The sequence below is a fragment of the Leptinotarsa decemlineata genome, unplaced genomic scaffold (assembly GCF_025532065.1).
Source record: "Leptinotarsa decemlineata unplaced genomic scaffold, Ldec_3_MD MMD2_tig00026307_RagTag_RagTag, whole genome shotgun sequence".
NCBI lineage: Eukaryota > Metazoa > Arthropoda > Insecta > Coleoptera > Chrysomelidae > Leptinotarsa > Leptinotarsa decemlineata.
In genome coordinates this window covers 18,377,925-18,397,004 of record NW_027412681.1, presented here as the reverse complement: position 1 = coordinate 18,397,004, position 19,080 = coordinate 18,377,925, and the positions used below count along the sequence as shown (strand labels likewise).

Below are 19,080 nucleotides of genomic sequence, written 5' to 3'. Positions count from 1 at the left end.
AAAATAGCTCGTGGGTCTTTTGCGAAAAGAAGCTTTATTTCATTCTTATTTCCGTTTAAAATAACACGGCCCTTTAGTTACTCAAAGGCGACCGAAAAACCATCGGATCGTTTCAAAATTCCAAATGTAATTTAATCTGAAGAGAAGATCATGTCAGATTCTTTTCTAAAATATGTCAAAAATTTCGTTATGTACTGGAAGCGGCGCCACGTCGATCCCAACACCAGTTGAAATCGCCTTAATGGACGAATTTGCATATTTAAGCTCCCCGTGCACTCCGACATCGGCGACAATGTTATTTGCTTTCACGTCGCACGCTTCCTTGAATCCATGCCACTAATTCGAATTGATGCCTTTGCTCCGTTTTATTGCTGCGGAATGGGTTTTTGATCAATCGATGACAAGATATATATAGAAAAATATATCTCAGAGTACGGAGAGCGGAAACATTTCGCTTTAATTCACGATCTTCTTGGAAGTGGATATCGTCGGTTCAATACACCGAAGAATTTTCAATACCGCAGCTTCAACTACCGTATTTTCATCATATTTCAGTGCTGAAGATTCCATTGTCCATTATCCATTGTCCATCTTGGAAATTCAAAACAGACAGTAGTAAACACTTTTTCTGTATACTCGAAAGAAACGGCTAATTTTCATTCTGAAAATTATGGACAGCATGCAATACGTTTTGGGCCAAGTAACTCGAATCATAGTTATGCAAATATATTGAATATTATGGACATTATCGAACGACAAAAAAACTAGGAATATTTTTTTAATAAATGTATGAGAAATTCTAAAATAAATGTGAAAGTTTGTGAGGATGGATAAATGTTTGTATGTATGTGGCTCTTTCACGCTTAAAAGACTGAACGGATTTAGATGAAGCTTTACATAAATACAGCTTATATATATATATATATATATATATATATATATATATATATATATATATATATATATATATATATATATATATATTTTGTGTAATTTTTGTTATAAAATAACGATAAGTAAGTAAGTCGAAAAAATTCTTGCTCCCTGAGAGCTATCTTGGCATATACAGTTGGAGTTACATGAAAATAGTTTTCAACAAAAGATTATGTATAGACAAAACCTATTTTCAATATGGAGATGATTTCTATCAACAAGAATTTGGCATGGCTATGGGTTTCCACTTATCTCCCATCAACATATATATGGAGTATTTTGAAGAATCTTTTGTTGAAACTTATCATCACGGTCCCAAAGTTTGGTGGAGATACGTCGACGATATCTTTGCTGTTTGGAATTAGAAACCATGATGACCTGAATACTTTTTTGAATTATATTAACGAGCGGGAACCGACAATAAAGTTCACAACAGAGATTGAACAAGACGGTCGATTCCCTTTCCTTGATGTGATGTTGGAGAAGTCATCAGATCAATTTGATACAAATGTTTATCGGAAAAAAACATACAAATAGATATCTTCACTATACATCGAATCATCATACGAGTGTTAAAAAAGGTATAATAAACTGTCTTTACAACAGAGCTAAAACGATATGCAATTCAACTGAAAATTTCAATTAAGAAATATCATTAATTAAATCTGTTCTGAAAGATAATGCTCATCCTGATTCCTTCATAAATTTAACGATAAATGCAATAGAAAATAAAGAGTTAATTAAAAACCAAACGAACATACAAACAGCTTTACAAATTCAACAACATCTAACTCAACAATTACCGACTCAACATCCACCGACACCTTTCACAACTAACGTTATATCTTACATTCCAAGGCTATCTGAAAGCTATGACATGCTCTGCAAATGCACAGGTGGAGCATGCCATCAGCACTTAACACATAATGAACTACACCAAAGTTACAGTTTTGTGTACTGAAAGCAATTTACAAAAACGGTTGTTTAAAGAAATATTTTTTATCAAAAGGAATACCAATAACATGAACAAAAAGACTGAGCTCAACAACCTCAGCAACATTTATAATTACATTTTAAAATTGGAACTAATTCCTCCAGGTTCCCCAAGCAATAGATAGTGTTTGTTTTTGGGCGCATTGCTGAGTCTGTCAAAACAACCAGTCACTTCGTTTGTGAGTGTCTGGCAGCACTGTACCCATATTCAGATACTTTTGAATTTGCTAGTGTCAACCATGGTGACATTGGTGTCAACATTGTTTTCTCTCTCTTTATGGTTGCTACCACGCCACTAGTAAGTGCCAAGCATGGCCAGTGAAATAATTTTGAAATTTCCAAATCTTTTAAATGTTCAAATTAAATGAGTTCATTGTACTTTTTCTCTGAAACTCAAAAATTTTAATGTGAGACACTTTTCTACATGATGAAAACTATTAACTTTGTTTTTCTCATTGAACGTCTGACTTTTTACTATAACCTCAAGTTGGTAAGTACATTTTTTATCTATTTGTTTTACAATTTTGCTGCAATGTTTTCAATTTCTTGTAGATGTCTTGATAAAGGAAATAAACATTCTCGAAAGCTCGACCATATAACAAAGAGTATTCATTAAACAACAGCCCAGTACTTTGACTGCATCCCCAACAATATTCCGTATTTCTCCTTAACTATTCAGTCAAGACTACCCTTCGCTTTATATATATATATATATATATATATATATATATATATATATATATATATATATATATATATATATATATATATATAGACCTATCCGTTCAGATTTAACATTCGATACCTTAACGGGGAGATGAGGTCAACTAAGAAGAAGTAAAACTCAACAACATTCGAGTAGTAGGTAGTATAGCGTTTATGGACACTCTATCTCTGAACACGTAACGAATACCATTTTACCAGTATAGTAAGAAGTGAGTCGAGCAGGGTCAACTAACTTCTGAACACGTAACAGCACACCTAGATAATGACAAATGAGATTTTGTCGAAACGTCGGTGAAATTAGAGATAATATCACATACACGAATCGAATACCCGGAAAAACCAGTTCAGCATATATATATATATATATATATATATATATATATATATATATATATATATATATATATATATATATATATATAAAAAGATAAATTGATAAGTACTTTTTTATCATTCCTATATTGATTTCAATTTAAGAGCCACCGGTATACAGCTGTTTCAGCCTATTGGGCATCGTCAGTACCGGGCTGGCGGTCCTCGATTGAAGACAAAATGACAAATGATGTGAATGATATCTGATTCTTATTCCTCAACAAATATTCGATATACAAACTGAATAGAGAAAAGTATCTTCTGTATAATTCAGTGTTCATATAGAAGTATTTGTTTCGAAAGAATTTTTTTCTTTCGTGTAATTCAATGTTTATATGAAAGTAGCTGTTTCAGGAGGATTTTCTTTCAGTTTGTGTCTGAAAGTTACTTCTTTGCATGATCTACACATCCATGTATAGAGTTACATATTTTAAAATTGATTACTTCCTTCCTTTCTTTGGAAGATTCTCTCATCCATTTTTTTGTATCAGATGGAGTAGTAGAAAGCCAAAAACTTTCTTTCCCAAAAATTAATCACTCCTAAAAATATATCCCTTTCAAAACAAATATATATATATATATATATATATATATATATATATATATATATATATATATATATATATATAACAGAATAATTAGTGACTGGATTAACTATAAATCGATTCAATTCGTGAGGTTGCAGTCAATAGCTGGGCTGTTACAAAGAAAACTCTTTGTTATATGTCAAGCTTTCGGTATATTTCACACCTTCGTCAGGACAACTACAATAATAAGATTATATATCTTGTAAGAAATATATAAATATGGAGAACTTACTAACGTGAGAATAAAATATAAAATGGTTCAAAAACAGATAGAAAAACATTAATAAATGACAGTTAATAAAAATTTTGGCTGACAATGTCAAGTGGGAAAATTCTGAATGATACTCGAATTACTAGATTTTTTATTTTCTTTATCATATTTCAGTAGGTACGTGTAAATTTTGCTGAGACTATCAATATCAGTTCGTTTATTCATTGAATGTTCTTCGTTATTAATATGTATCATTTCCAAAAATATTCTTTTCGTTATATTGGTTTCTCTATCTAAAATATTTGGATTTTCAAAATTCATTTTATGATCCTCCGAATTAACATGTTCTGTTAATGCACAAGAATTAACATTTCGTCTACAGTCGCTCTTATGGGAAGTGATGCGACTACTTAGAGGTCTAGATGTTTGTCCTATATATGTTTTAGAACAATCCATACAAGAAATTTTGTATACTAAATTGGATTTTTGTTTATTTGAAATTGGAGCTTTTACTTTACTGTATAATTTAGATATAGAAGTGACATTTGTTTTAGATATTTTGAGGTTATTATTTCGGAATACATTAATTAATTTTGGTGTCAATTCTTGAATATATGGGAGTGATTTATATATGAATGAAGGTATAACGTTGTTATGTTCAACTTCTTCATTATTATTTTGAAAGTTTGTTCTTTCACAAAATAAAATTCTGTTTACTAAAGATTTAGGATAAGAATTTTGGATCAGAATTTTACTGAAATTAGACAAACTTTGGTTTCGTAAATCGGGATGGGTAATTTTGATGATTCTGTTTTTTAATGATTTTATTAAATTGATTTTCATTTTATTTGGATGATAGGAATGGTAATTAATAAATCTATTACTTGATGTTGGTTTTCTGTACCATTCAGTGATGATAATATTTTGTTCTGATCTCAATAACTTCATATCGAGGAAAGGAATTGAGTTGTTTATTTCCTCTTCAATAGTGAATTGGATATTGAGATCATATGAATTAAATACATTCAAAATTTCTTCTTTTCCATCTGTAGGTATGGTCAGAATCAAATCATCTACAAAACGTTTGATGAATGGAATAGGGAAAGATAATTTTTGAATACAGTCATCAATAAGCTCATCTAAAACAAAACTCGATAAAATTGGTGAAATGGTGGAACCCATAGGTGTGCCAAATATTTGTTTATAAAATTTGTCTTCAAATATAAAATATGTTGAATCAAAAATAAAATCTAAAATATTCATGAATGTAATTTTGTCTAATTCACAGTGTTCTTCAATGTTAGACCAATTTTTGTTCAAAGTTTGTTTCACTACTTTTAACGGTAGGTTTGTGAAAAGTGAAACAACATCTAGGCTTATCAAAACATAATTTTGAGGAAGCTGAAAATTATTTATAAATTCACTAAATGAAAAAGAATCTTTAATATAATAAGGATTGTCTGTTTTATAGGAAGTTGTTAAAATATTCGTTAGAAATTTACAAAGTTTTGAGTTAGGTGCATCGATGGAAGATACAATTGGTCGCATGGATAAGGTAGGTTTATGAACTTTAGGTAACGAATAAAAACGTGGTGCTATGGAATTGTATATCATTAATGATTTAGCTGTAATATTATCTATTTTGTGACAATTTTTTAATTTTGTAACAATTTTATTTGCTTTCTGTTGTAGTGTAGAAGTTGGGTCTGATTTTAAAATTTTATAGTACTTATAGTTTTCTAATAATATGTGATTTTCATTGATGTATTGGTCTCTACACATGGCGACTGTAACGTTACCTTTGTCACTATTCATGATAATAATCTCTGGATGTTCTTTCAGATATTTTCGGGTTTTATTATACAATTCATTCAAATAGTGTTCTTTGTCATGATTTTTGTGTAGAAAATTTGTTATTATATTCGTTACTTGTGTTCTATATAAATCTTTTTTAGTCTCATCGAAATTCTCCATTATATATTCCAAATCTGCTAATAGAGACGAAATGTTAATATTATGTTTATTTGGCCTTGGCCCTAAATTCAGTGTTTCTCCAAATAAACATAATATTAACATTTCGTCTCTATTAGCAGATTTGGAATATATAATGGAGAATTTCGATGAGACTAAAAAAGATTTATATAGAACACAAGTAACGAATATAATAACAAATTTTCTACACAAAAATCATGACAAAGAACACTATTTGAATGAATTGTATAATAAAACCCGAAAATATCTGAAAGAACATCCAGAGATTATTATCATGAATAGTGACAAAGGTAACGTTACAGTCGCCATGTGTAGAGACCAATACATCAATGAAAATCACATATTATTAGAAAACTATAAGTACTATAAAATTTTAAAATCAGACCCAACTTCTACACTACAACAGAAAGCAAATAAAATTGTTACAAAATTAAAAAATTGTCACAAAATAGATAATATTACAGCTAAATCATTAATGATATACAATTCCATAGCACCACGTTTTTATTCGTTACCTAAAGTTCATAAACCTACCTTATCCATGCGACCAATTGTATCTTCTATCGATGCACCTAACTCAAAACTTTGTAAATTTCTAACGAATATTTTAACAACTTCCTATAAAACAGACAATCCTTATTATATTAAAGATTCTTTTTCATTTAGTGAATTTATAAATAATTTTCAGCTTCCTCAAAATTATGTTTTGATAAGCCTAGATGTTGTTTCACTTTTCACAAACCTACCGTTAAAAGTAGTGAAACAAACTTTGAACAAAAATTGGTCTAACATTGAAGAACACTGTGAATTAGACAAAATTACATTCATGAATATTTTAGATTTTATTTTTGATTCAACATATTTTATATTTGAAGACAAATTTTATAAACAAATATTTGGCACACCTATGGGTTCCACCATTTCACCAATTTTATCGAGTTTTGTTTTAGATGAGCTTATTGATGACTGTATTCAAAAATTATCTTTCCCTATTCCATTCATCAAACGTTTTGTAGATGATTTGATTCTGACCATACCTACAGATGGAAAAGAAGAAATTTTGAATGTATTTAATTCATATGATCTCAATATCCAATTCACTATTGAAGAGGAAATAAACAACTCAATTCCTTTCCTCGATATGAAGTTATTGAGATCAGAACAAAATATTATCATCACTGAATGGTACAGAAAACCAACATCAAGTAATAGATTTATTAATTACCATTCCTATCATCCAAATAAAATGAAAATCAATTTAATAAAATCATTAAAAAACAGAATCATCAAAATTACCCATCCCGATTTACGAAACCAAAGTTTGTCTAATTTCAGTAAAATTCTGATCCAAAATTCTTATCCTAAATCTTTAGTAAACAGAATTTTATTTTGTGAAAGAACAAACTTTCAAAATAATAATGAAGAAGTTGAACATAACAACGTTATACCTTCATTCATATATAAATCACTCCCATATATTCAAGAATTGACACCAAAATTAATTAATGTATTCCGAAATAATAACCTCAAAATATCTAAAACAAATGTCACTTCTATATCTAAATTATACAGTAAAGTAAAAGCTCCAATTTCAAATAAACAAAAATCCAATTTAGTATACAAAATTTCTTGTATGGATTGTTCTAAAACATATATAGGACAAACATCTAGACCTCTAAGTAGTCGCATCACTTCCCATAAGAGCGACTGTAGACGAAATGTTAATTCTTGTGCATTAACAGAACATGTTAATTCGGAGGATCATAAAATGAATTTTGAAAATCCAAATATTTTAGATAGAGAAACCAATATAACGAAAAGAATATTTTTGGAAATGATACATATTAATAACGAAGAACATTCAATGAATAAACGAACTGATATTGATAGTCTCAGCAAAATTTACACGTACCTACTGAAATATGATAAAGAAAATAAAAAATCTAGTAATTCGAGTATCATTCAGAATTTTCCCACTTGACATTGTCAGCCAAAATTTTTATTAACTGTCATTTATTAATGTTTTTCTATCTGTTTTTGAACCATTTTATATTTTATTCTCACGTTAGTAAGTTCTCCATATTTATATATTTCTTACAAGATATATAATCTTATTATTGTAGTTGTCCTGACGAAGGTGTGAAATATACCGAAAGCTTGACATATAACAAAGAGTTTTCTTTGTAACAGCCCAGCTATTGACTGCAACCTCACGAATTGAATCGATATATATATATATATATATATATATATATATATATATATATATATATATATATATATATATATATATATATATATATCGCTTATGTGCTAGCCACCATGTGCAAAATACTGAACCATAAATAGAATCAAATTGGATACTTTTTTTTACAATGCACATCATAGAGTATATATCAAATTCTAATAAAAATTGATACAATTGTCGTTTCAAGTATTAATTATAGATAAACTTTGTCTTTTACAGTAATTAATTTTGACGAATCGTTTAAAAGTTATCACGATAAGATTAACTTGACGCAACGCACTAAGCCATTACGACTCGCGTCGACTGTAAGACAACGGAGGACGATGCGCGGGGGTAGAGGGGCGGTCTAAGCAATAAAGCGCCAGTACCGAGAACGCGACCCGAACACGGGCAGACCCGTGAGGGTAGACGTCGTTGACGGTTGTATTAGTTTTGCGAAATTTCTTTATAAGTAACATAATTCGATCCTCGAAGTGATTCAATACTTAGTGCAGTTGGCATATTTTTAGCTACTGTATTTTTAAAGTAAAAATATAAATTACGACCTATTACCCGCGGCTTCGCCCGAGTAGAATTATGTTTGTCAAATTAAGTTCCATGCCAGATTATTTTAAACAAATAATTACAATATTTTTTTATCAACCCAAAACTTCAGGTGCATATTTCAAAATTCTCGGTTCACTTGATTTGGCTGTACGTTAATATAAGAGTGTCAGTCAATCAATACATACCCACTTATACAATACTAGCAGTTTCCTGCTGTTTTACTAGCGTTGCCGTGGGAACCTACCCTATGTGTTATTCCAAGTCATGATCTATCTATATAGTCTAGTTCACATGTACTTTTTTTTGTAACATTTTTCAGCCCAGTCCAAAAATTACGACCAAGATGTCATTCGATTCGTATTTTTGCCTAGAAAGTTTAAGGAAAGGTCCGAAAACACGCCGATAAAAATTACAAAAGTTATAAACAATTAAGTGAAAAAAAAATGGGGCTTTAGTTTTTTTTCTTAATATCTCGGAAAATTTTCAAAATTTTGGAAATTTGAAAAGATAAATGAATTTGCGTAAAATTTTGAAAATTTTCCGAGATATTAAGAAAAAACTAAAGCCCCATTTTTTTTTCACTTAATTGTTTATAACTTTTGTAATTTTTATCGCCGCGTTTTCGGACCTTTCCTTAAACTTTCTAGGCAAAAATACGAATCGAATGACACATTGGTCGTAATTTTTCGAACCTTTCCTTAAACTTTCTAGGCAAAAATACGAATCGAATGACACATTGGTAGTAATTTTTGGACAGGGCTGAGAAATGTCACCAAAAAGAGCTAAATCAAGTACATGTGAACCAGACTAATATACCAACTTACATTTGAATCAGTTGAACTGTTCAGACATGACAAAACGTAAATACATACATTACATTCATCCATCCTCACAAACTTCACGGATTTATAAAATTAGTAAGAGTAGGATTAGTAGGATAACCAATGTATTTCATTGTAATCCTTTCTTTTTTTTTTCTGATGCTATTCAATATTGTATGGGTACCTAGTGATTGACTGACACTCTAATATTAACGTACAGCCGAAGCTACTGAACCTAGAATCTTGAAATATGCAGGTAAGTTCGTTGTATGGCATAAATGAGCATCAAAAAAGGGATTCAGGAATTTTCTCCCCAAGGGGGAAAAATAAGGGTATGAAGATTGTCAGTCAGTTTTGAAGTTGGAAACCTGAAGTTTTGGGTTAATAAAAAAATAGCCATGTATTATCAAGAATGAAAAAAAATCTATAAATTCAATCTAAAATCTTTTCTCATTTTCTAATCGATATTTCAAACAATGGATCTATAAAATATTCAATAATGTTTTGAATAAAATACGTCAGTTCAAAATTTTAATTAATTCATCAATCGCATATAACATTAATCGTAACATTGGTTTTCCCGCAATTTCCCAGTTAAATGACTGTCACAGAATCAAGTTTCATTCCGAGCTATTGCAGTTGCAATTCATTCATCAATTGTAATATGAGGAAAGGATAATTTGTTATTAATGAAATGAATATTTTCCGATCAAAGCCTATTTGTCAGTAGGTATTGTTGAAGTCGCCAGTACTTTTCCTTTACAGGCTTCATTGACTCATCACTTTCTAATAATGTAAAAAATGTTTCCAATTCAGTTATTTTTTGTGATAAATCACTTAAACCAAAAGTGTTCTGGATATGAACATTTTATTTTGAGACACTTCAATCACTAACTTTATTCTATAATATATATATATATATATATATATATATATATATATATATATATATATATATTATATATATATATATATATATGAATGTGAATGTGCATTCACATTGGATCTGAATCGCTGGAGTTTAAATCCATTTGGAAAAACGTTCTCAGGAAGTTCATCCACATAAACTGAGTCCTCCAAATGAAAGAGTTTTCAAACAATGAAGTTCTAGGTGTACTGAGTTGCGTATTTCTGATATGTACCGCTCTGGGTGGAATCGAATGTGCCAAGTCACTTGAACACTTCCCGTGAAAATATCTATAGAAGAGAGACAAATTTTCAACCTTTCTTCGATGTTACAAACTATCAAGGTTGCATTTGATGTTCGTGTCTCCAATCTATACCTTTTTCCGAATTTTAAATGTCTTACTTCATAAACAACTGAACAATGAATTCTTTATCACTTGGTGACAGAAAATGAACAAAGAAACAATTATTTCACAAATGGACAAAGGTAATGATCCATAAATTACGGGTCCTTGCACAAATATATTACTATGATATTGTCACAGTAACGATGACAAAAATTTGTTTTAAAGAAATTCTGTTCAGCAAGTAATTTAGAAGTGCGAAATATTGATCAAAAATGTCAACTAATGTAACCTAGAAAATGAATATTTGCGTATCTTAGTAATATGCATGTGCATTTCTATGAGAATGACAGCCTGTAACGTTGCCCTCTCTTCAAGTAACTTCAATTTAACGGCTTCCTCATCTGATTTTCGCCAACCTGTAATACGCATGAAATCATTAGCTCATAGTCTCCGTTCTCTGCAATGATGAACTATTTGTATGGTATTTTTGGAGTGAGAACGCCATACATTTAAAATATTTCTCAATGTCAACGGAACAGTTACCAAATGTCCCCCCTTTCGACTCTTGTCACGGTTTCATTGATGCCAAACTATCCATATATTGAATTATTCCAGCACATCTTCAATTACAGTATCCCTTGGCCAATGCACCATACTTGCAAACTTGCTACAAATCATAATGAACTCCATTGTTGAGACAGCTTCAAGTTTACTTTAGATCGTCATCTCTCTTCAGATTATCACTGAACCTATCAATACGATCTGACAGTTTCAGTTGTCGAATTCATTCATCATTTCGGAGCAGCCGGTTCTAGGATAGTTGTGCTTTCGACCAAATACCTATGTTTTCTACTGTTCAAATACAATTTGTGTATTTCGTCCTTTGTGAGGCATATATATTCTCCAGGTTTTTATAGACCTATACCTTGTCTTGAATGTTAGCAATATATTCCTTCTTTCGGGTATTGAAAATATGTCGTCTATTTTTAAAATGTAATGATTATTTATCCAATAGCTCTGTACTTTTCACGGTTGGCATTTTACTCTTTCTATGTATTTGAGTTACCGTTTATATATTTTCAAATCTTGATCGAATCCGAATCTAGACGAGACGCATTTTTTCTCAACTAGAACCACGCTTCTTCCCCTACCCCTACCCCTACGCCATTACCTCAATTTAGAGTCACTTCTAAATTGAGGTAATGACTTGCTTGAGGTAAGAGCTTGAGGACTGTCTTTTCCAGCGATTGTTATGCCACCCTTGTCAACTTACTTGATTATTTTGAAAGTATTTTCTGTATTTGTAAATTCTAAAGTATCTGGTTATACTGACCTAGCCTCAGGAATTCCTACATCTGATGGGTGTCAATGAAGACCTGTACTATAATCTGTTCTAAAAATATTTTGGAGCTAGACTTAACTAGAGGTAGAGTTAACCAATCTTTAGAAATCTGCCTGTTACCCCTGAAGGTCTTTTAGATCTGATGATATCGGTTCCTAAGTAGGTTGTGGAAAACTTGCTTCAAATTTTGTTGTTTTGTTGCCCGTATCCCATTATACGTGCTTCCGTAATCTTGTAATATTCCTATTGACTACTTTGAGCGCTTGATTTCGTAAAACTAAAACTGTTGAATTGGCCGTTAGCTTGGCTGCTGTCTAGATGATTCAAAGTCCACGATGACTGTCCATTACACTGGTCTCGCTGCTGCCAATTTATGTCTGTTCTAAGGGCAAGCGCACACTACAGACTTTTTATCGGCCGATAGTTAAGTTGGATGCTTATAAGTATAGAATCGTAATGTGAGTCAGCACATCTGAGCGATTTCAGTTGGCCGACTGAATAATCAGAAACAAGTTGGATACACCGAAAAAAAAGATTTGTTACTTCAAAGAAATTTACTTAGTCCAATTTATTTCATCACTTTGATTAAATATCATTCATTCCAAACGACGTGTGTATTGTATCGATTAGATGATAATTTTGCGGAGATAAAATGAAATTCTCATTTTAATTTCTCTAATATTTCAATTCAAGAGGTCTTTTACTTAGTCAAATGAATTGTGGATCATTTCAAGAATAACATTTATTGAGTTCTCAAAATAATTCGGTTGAGTCAAACAATATAATTCATAATAATATATAATTCAATCAACTGAATATTTATTTTCACTTCAACAATACATATCAATACCTTTAACTAATTTTGGAAATAATTTCAAGATTATGGATAATTTCATTACAATATTTTTATTATTTGTTGGTTTGAAAAATTGAATTGTTTCCTTTAAAGAAATGATATAGTTGAAATACTTTTAAGGAATAGAGTGCCGGTCGGCACCATTTGCATTTTCGCAAGAACCGTAAACTAATCGCGAATGGAATAAGAATTAACAATGTGTTTTGTGTTTTTCAAGGAAATGATGAAGAGGTTTACAGTTTCTTTTTGATTATACGTGGATTGAAGTTTTTCAGTGTTTTCACAGGTATGTTGATAATATACTTTCTTTCATTCCATATTTTGAAATAATTATGAATAGCATGTATTGGATAAACGGACATCGTTTTTTTCAAGCACGTGCCCATAAATTTTTCTCGGCAGCTATCTATAAAAGTGGGTTGAAGTTCTTATTGTTTAATGTAATGACTGAAAGAAAGCTTCCATGTTTTTAATTCTGTTTTTAAGAAAGTAGAAGTTGTCGAGTGAAATTATTATCATTGAGAGAGGTAGGTAGGTATGCATACACTGGGTACCTAGTTGACCTTTGATTTTTGGATACGAAGGAATTGGACATTTTCAGAGTAAATACAATTGAGGTGTTTGCCACAGAAATAGGTGTAGGTATACAATGTCGGCGAAGAGCTGTACCTTTATTTCGAATTGTAAATTTCTTTCATCATAAATAAATAATTGAATGGTGCCGTATATACTGAATCCTTGAAGGAACCTCTTTTTAAGATTTTTCTTTCAAAGAACATTGTGAAATAATCACAGTTTTCTCTTGTATTACTTTATTAAAATCAGTAATACCGAAAAAGGAAAGTTATTTGTAACATATTTACAGAAATGATGACATCCAACAAAACTGCACGAACTCAAAACATGCAATATAATCTCTTTTATTTTTAGACATGAAGGAATTTCTCAATAACTTGGGATTAAATGACCTAATTGGCATTTTTAAAGGTAAAAAAATACGTATATTATTCATCTCCTAATAATATACTTAAAACACATACTTTACAGACAGAAAATGATGTAACCTTAGACATAGCTAAAAGGCTCACTGATGAAGAAATGAAAGAAATGACTCCCCCAATTGGCAAAAGAAAAATATTCAATCAAGGAAGCAATTGATGGAATAAATTAAGAATCATATATAACAGAGGTATGTCTTTCATTCATAACTTTAATAATAAATATGTATACCATTACAATTAAAAACATATTCAGTTTTCTCAAATAACTATATATTTTTGCGATTTGCTGTAGATACTTATTATTATTCAGGTCTATACCTTAAAGTAATTGAATGCTAGAATTCTTCAATTTAATAGATTTGAAGGCCTGAAAGTTATGATTGGAGACCTAGGTAAATTTTGTCATCACTGTCATATTTCTAATCAAATTTTTCTGTGATGAAGTACGTCATTGTTTTTTTCCTATTATAAAAAAATAAGGGTATCTCCTTTTGTTAAATTGGATGTGTACAAAAAAAATAATTATATTTTTATATTTCTATGGGATAATATCTAAGCTAGTTAGTAGAAATTGATCCAATAGTATTATTGCGAAAATGTAGACTATCACTAATCTCTGTTCTCTTTCATTTTAGATCATTACTTCAGTGAAAGGTTTCGAAATCAACTCTAATTGTTTTTTAGTAGATATCACCAATAATAATAATAATAAATAATAAAATATGTTAATGTTTTATACTAGGATTAACCATTTGTGAAAAATGTATATTTTCATTTAAATATTTGTAGAAGTCTATTATAATTTATTAATTGTTTGAATAAATTTGGTACTAAAATTTCTCGATTTTTATTTATATTTTGCTCATTCTCACGTTGAACAATTTTCCATGGCATTTACATAATCAGTAATGAATATGAAATATTATCCGCAAGACTCCCATCAGCAGCTGATTAAAAAATCGTGATACGTAAGTAGATCAATAATCCAGTTGAGAAAATGATACAACGTGTATTTAATGTATTGAGAAATCGGGTTGTTGAACAAACTATAATATATTCTCACAATTCTTCAATAACTTGATCTATTTTGATTGGAGATTCATGTAAATTCAATCACTGACTCTGTATTTCTGATTCTGCCGAAAAGTAATTTTGTCAATATACTAAAACTATACGTAATGCTTTTTATCTACAAACTTAAAAAAACATATTGAAGTTTTGGAGAAGAGAAAAGTAATTTTCAGTAGGACTGAAAATTACTACCAACGAGATGCTGGTACTCAGATTAGTATAATATTTGGTTAATTGAATCCATTAACCAAATTCAAACAAGAGGGAAGGATTTTGATTTATAACTTTATTTCATTTGGTACATCATTATTCATACTTATTTTGAACTTTCGAAATGCTTTACTCTATCAGAAAGATACTCACAATGAGGTATAAACATTGTTCGTTCAATTACTATTCATTATTTGTTCAACAAAATCATTACTTTAGTGGAAATTTTCCCATTATCAAAACAAGGAAAGTTCTCCATCATCCTGCAGATATATTATGTTTCTTCAACATAACTTTTACTCGAATAGAAAATACATTTGATTATTTCAATCAGATCCACTATTTCACCCATCTTTAAATTTTGTTTGTTCAATAGAATATTCGAATTACTCTAAATCATTCTCGCTATCAATTAGACAAAATATTACTTGAATTCAATTCTTCTTTGAATTGAAATAACTAATGGATGCGATTGTTTCAATGAAATATTTGTTTGATACAATGAACATATGCTTGAAGAAATAGTTAGGAGTCAAGAATTCTTTTTACTTGCATCAACAAAATATTTTGTCGTGCATATATGACACTTTTATTTCTTTGAATGAAGTGAATTTTATTTCATTCAACAAATCTTTTTTTTTCCGTGTAGGCTTCCCAATTCTGATTCAATTACAAAGTTGGACAACTATCGGCCGAGTCCTAATCAGACTGTGTGTTTATGAAAGTGCGCAGACTCACCAACTAAACAGTCGGTGCCTGCAGACTCCCCACTCTACATTCCATTGTTGATATCTGATGTAAAATATTATCTAGTACCTACATTATCTTTGAATAAATTTGCGTTTTCATTACATTTTTTTTTAATAATTATGTCGAATATTGCCGAATGTTCAGTAGAAAGTATAATTGCGGAAGTTGAAAAGCGACCTGCATTATATAATAAAGCATTAAAAGAATATTCCGATGTTGATATTGAAAAGAAACTATGGGATGAGGTTTGTGCAATTGTTGTTCCTGCATGGGGTAAAATGGATGCTGAAGACAGAAGAAAACAAGCTTTCCTCGATAACATTCTTCAATACTTTCAATACAACGCGTCAAAATATTATATACATCAATAACTGTTCAGACTTTTCAGTTTTGTTTGAGTAGTGTGCCCCCACCAAACCCAACCAGACTAAACTATCGGCCGATAAAAAGTCTGTAGTGTGCGTTTGCCCTAACAATATATGTTTATGAAATTCTGGCATGCCAAAAATATTATGGTATCAATATACGATATCCTTCATCCTAGCATGGAGGATGAAGGAAGCTATTCGACTTTTTAAAAATAATAAAACTATTAGATAATTATTACTAATTAATAACTCATCCATACCTTTATTTAATAATTATTGTATACATTACTCATTACCCATAAAAATATAATATCATCAAATTTATAACAACATATTCAATTTCATTCGTATGGAATCCATACGATCATTTGTTTGAATCGATATTTTTTAATCCGAATAACAAAAAACATTCATCACACCGCCTCTCCAATATTTATAAATTACAACGCATTGACTTGGTGAGCACCCACTATGTAAAACCATCCATCAAGCCAACACATTATTAATGGAAAAATAAAACATCGCCACGGTTAGAACCGCACGCCAAAAGAATCAACTGGTCGCCTATACATCTACCGACGCCGACGCCGGCACTCTAGACGCAACAGGCAACAGTTCCGACGTCGACGACGAGGTCGGAGTAGGCGACGTCACCATATCAACAAGTAAATTAGGCCAGTTCATGTATAAAACCACAATCCGGAATACTACCAGAAAGGCATACAGAGTACAGCTAGATACAATTAAGAGCTGACTTACAATGATCTCGAAATCAAATGTTAGTAATTCACGAGATCTCAATAGAGAACAAAAAATATTCAGCGTATACATTGTTTGAATGTGATATGATTTATTTTTGTTGAATATTGGAAGCTCTGATTGAGAATAATACTTTTCGGTTACAGAAGGAAATGAAATTTTTCGCTTTCTACTTCCCTATTTTCATACCAACATTCAGGAAAAGCTTTGAGGTTACAAATTGTGTATGTGAAAGTAACTTCTATGCATGACCTACACATATTTGTGAAGAGTTTGAGTTGAGTTACTTTCTATCTTCCTTTGAAGATTTTTCCCAATTTTTGTATAAAGATGGGAAGTATAAAGGTGAAATGTTTTCTTTAAAACTAATTTCTTCTAAAAAATACACCACTTTCAATTCAGGCTGACGTTTTAATACTGAATCTCAGATTACTTTGAAAAATGACTGTCAATCAAATCATGATTGATCTTGAATTTGTTCCACATGCAGTGTCACCATTGAAGTCTGCAACATATGAACATATACTTATATGAAATTGCTCTATGGTGTTTTTTCGTGCCTCGACTTGGACCAAAGCAAACACAACCACTTGTCATCATGTGTTAGTCAGTATCAAAATGGTCTCATTTTGAAAAATTTAAAAATGTTGATGAATTGAAAAATGTCATTACTTTTAACGAAGTCGTTTAGAAACTTGCAATTTTTTGAACGTGGGCCGAATTTCATTGATCTAGGACAAAAATATTTTTGGCATTTTTGATGGATGCATTCGTTCAGAAAAAAAATCGAAACCTCACATGGAAAAAAATTTTACGGCATAAAAACTTGTGCACAAATGTTTCGAAGTAGAAGAAGTTCAAAAGTTTGTCTAAAACAATAGCATTTGGTGAATACAAATGGAAAACTCAACAATTCAAATGAAATCACCAGTCGTATACTTTGAGAGTACATTTTTAACAAATACTTTAAAATAACTCAAGGACAAAAATGCTGAATGTTCATAAATAACTATTGCTCCTTCTTCAAGCAGAATCAGTACTACTCGATTGAATCGGTACGGAATTTTTGATCAGATTCAATGAGCGACAATCAGCAACACATTCAGACTTTTCCACCTGTCTTACAAGGAAGGAGCTTTCCTTCTTGTTAGAAGATTGTTCACGTTCAGCCTATTCCCGAAAAGGACAAGAAAAATATTCCAAGAGCTGTTGCGCTCGATATTTCTAAGGCCTTTGACCGTGTGTGACATGAGGGTTAGCTGGCCAAACCTCGATCCTGTGATTTGTCGGAGTACCTTAAGGATTCTCCTGTAGTGCTTGTGTTTCGTCCTTGAAAAATTTGGGCTTGCAAACCCAAATTCATAAATACTCTGGAAGAATATGGCTTCGATACCCAGGTAGGGTTACTCTTTGAGTTCGTTTTGAGAAGTAAACGAAGTCGAAATTCGAAAATTGCCTATATTAGTCACAAGAAAATTCTGGTATTATAATCTAATGCAAGATTATAGCTCTAGCTTGATAGCGTACCAATACACCAAACTGTTGGACATTTGGACATTTATGAAAGTAGTCCTTTCGATGACGCTCAACATTTGGAGGATACAACCAAAGAGTGCTGCACCAATATAAATCCCCAATCTATGAGACGAACAAACAAACTGTTGTTTGTATTGAGGGTGAAGAACGTTATACTGAAATGTGGAACCTGTATTTGAGATAGTTGATCAGACACAAAATTCCATTTTCAGTCATATTGTTATTTGGGTTTCATGAAAAAAATGGTAACTACTTTCGAAAATCTGAGGAGAAATGTCAAATTTTTTATGTTTTTCTGAAAAACTGTCAATTTTTACAAGTGTTTGTGTTGTTTTTGATCTTATTCAAAACACAAATCAACACCAAAATCCAATTTCATTTATATTATTGACAAAAAAAATTCTCATAGTTTCCGACTTCAAATGGTAGCACTGTAGAAGAAGAGTTTCAACAATAGTACTGGCCGAGTCATGCATGCTTGTGAACTCTTCTGTCCTCATAACGA

The 19,080-nt window shown here is 30.9% G+C and overlaps 1 protein-coding gene and 1 long non-coding RNA gene across 3 annotated transcripts in view; one reads left to right on the top strand and one right to left on the bottom strand.

Annotated features, from left to right (window-relative positions):
• The window catches only part of LOC111510728 (membralin), a 422,685-nt gene that overhangs the window by 245,945 nt on the left and 157,660 nt on the right, over positions 1–19,080 (bottom strand). The gene's annotated exons all lie outside the window — the stretch shown is intronic.
• LOC141485172 (uncharacterized) lies at positions 12,890–14,717 on the top strand. 2 transcript variants are annotated; one of them, XR_012467067.1, is made up of 4 exons: positions 12,890–13,166; positions 13,811–13,867; positions 13,928–14,069; positions 14,517–14,717. It is a non-coding gene; the product is annotated as an uncharacterized lncRNA (long non-coding RNA). The 2 variants fall into 2 exon arrangements; XR_012467066.1 differs by lacking the exon at positions 12,890–13,166 and having other exon boundaries at positions 13,611–13,867.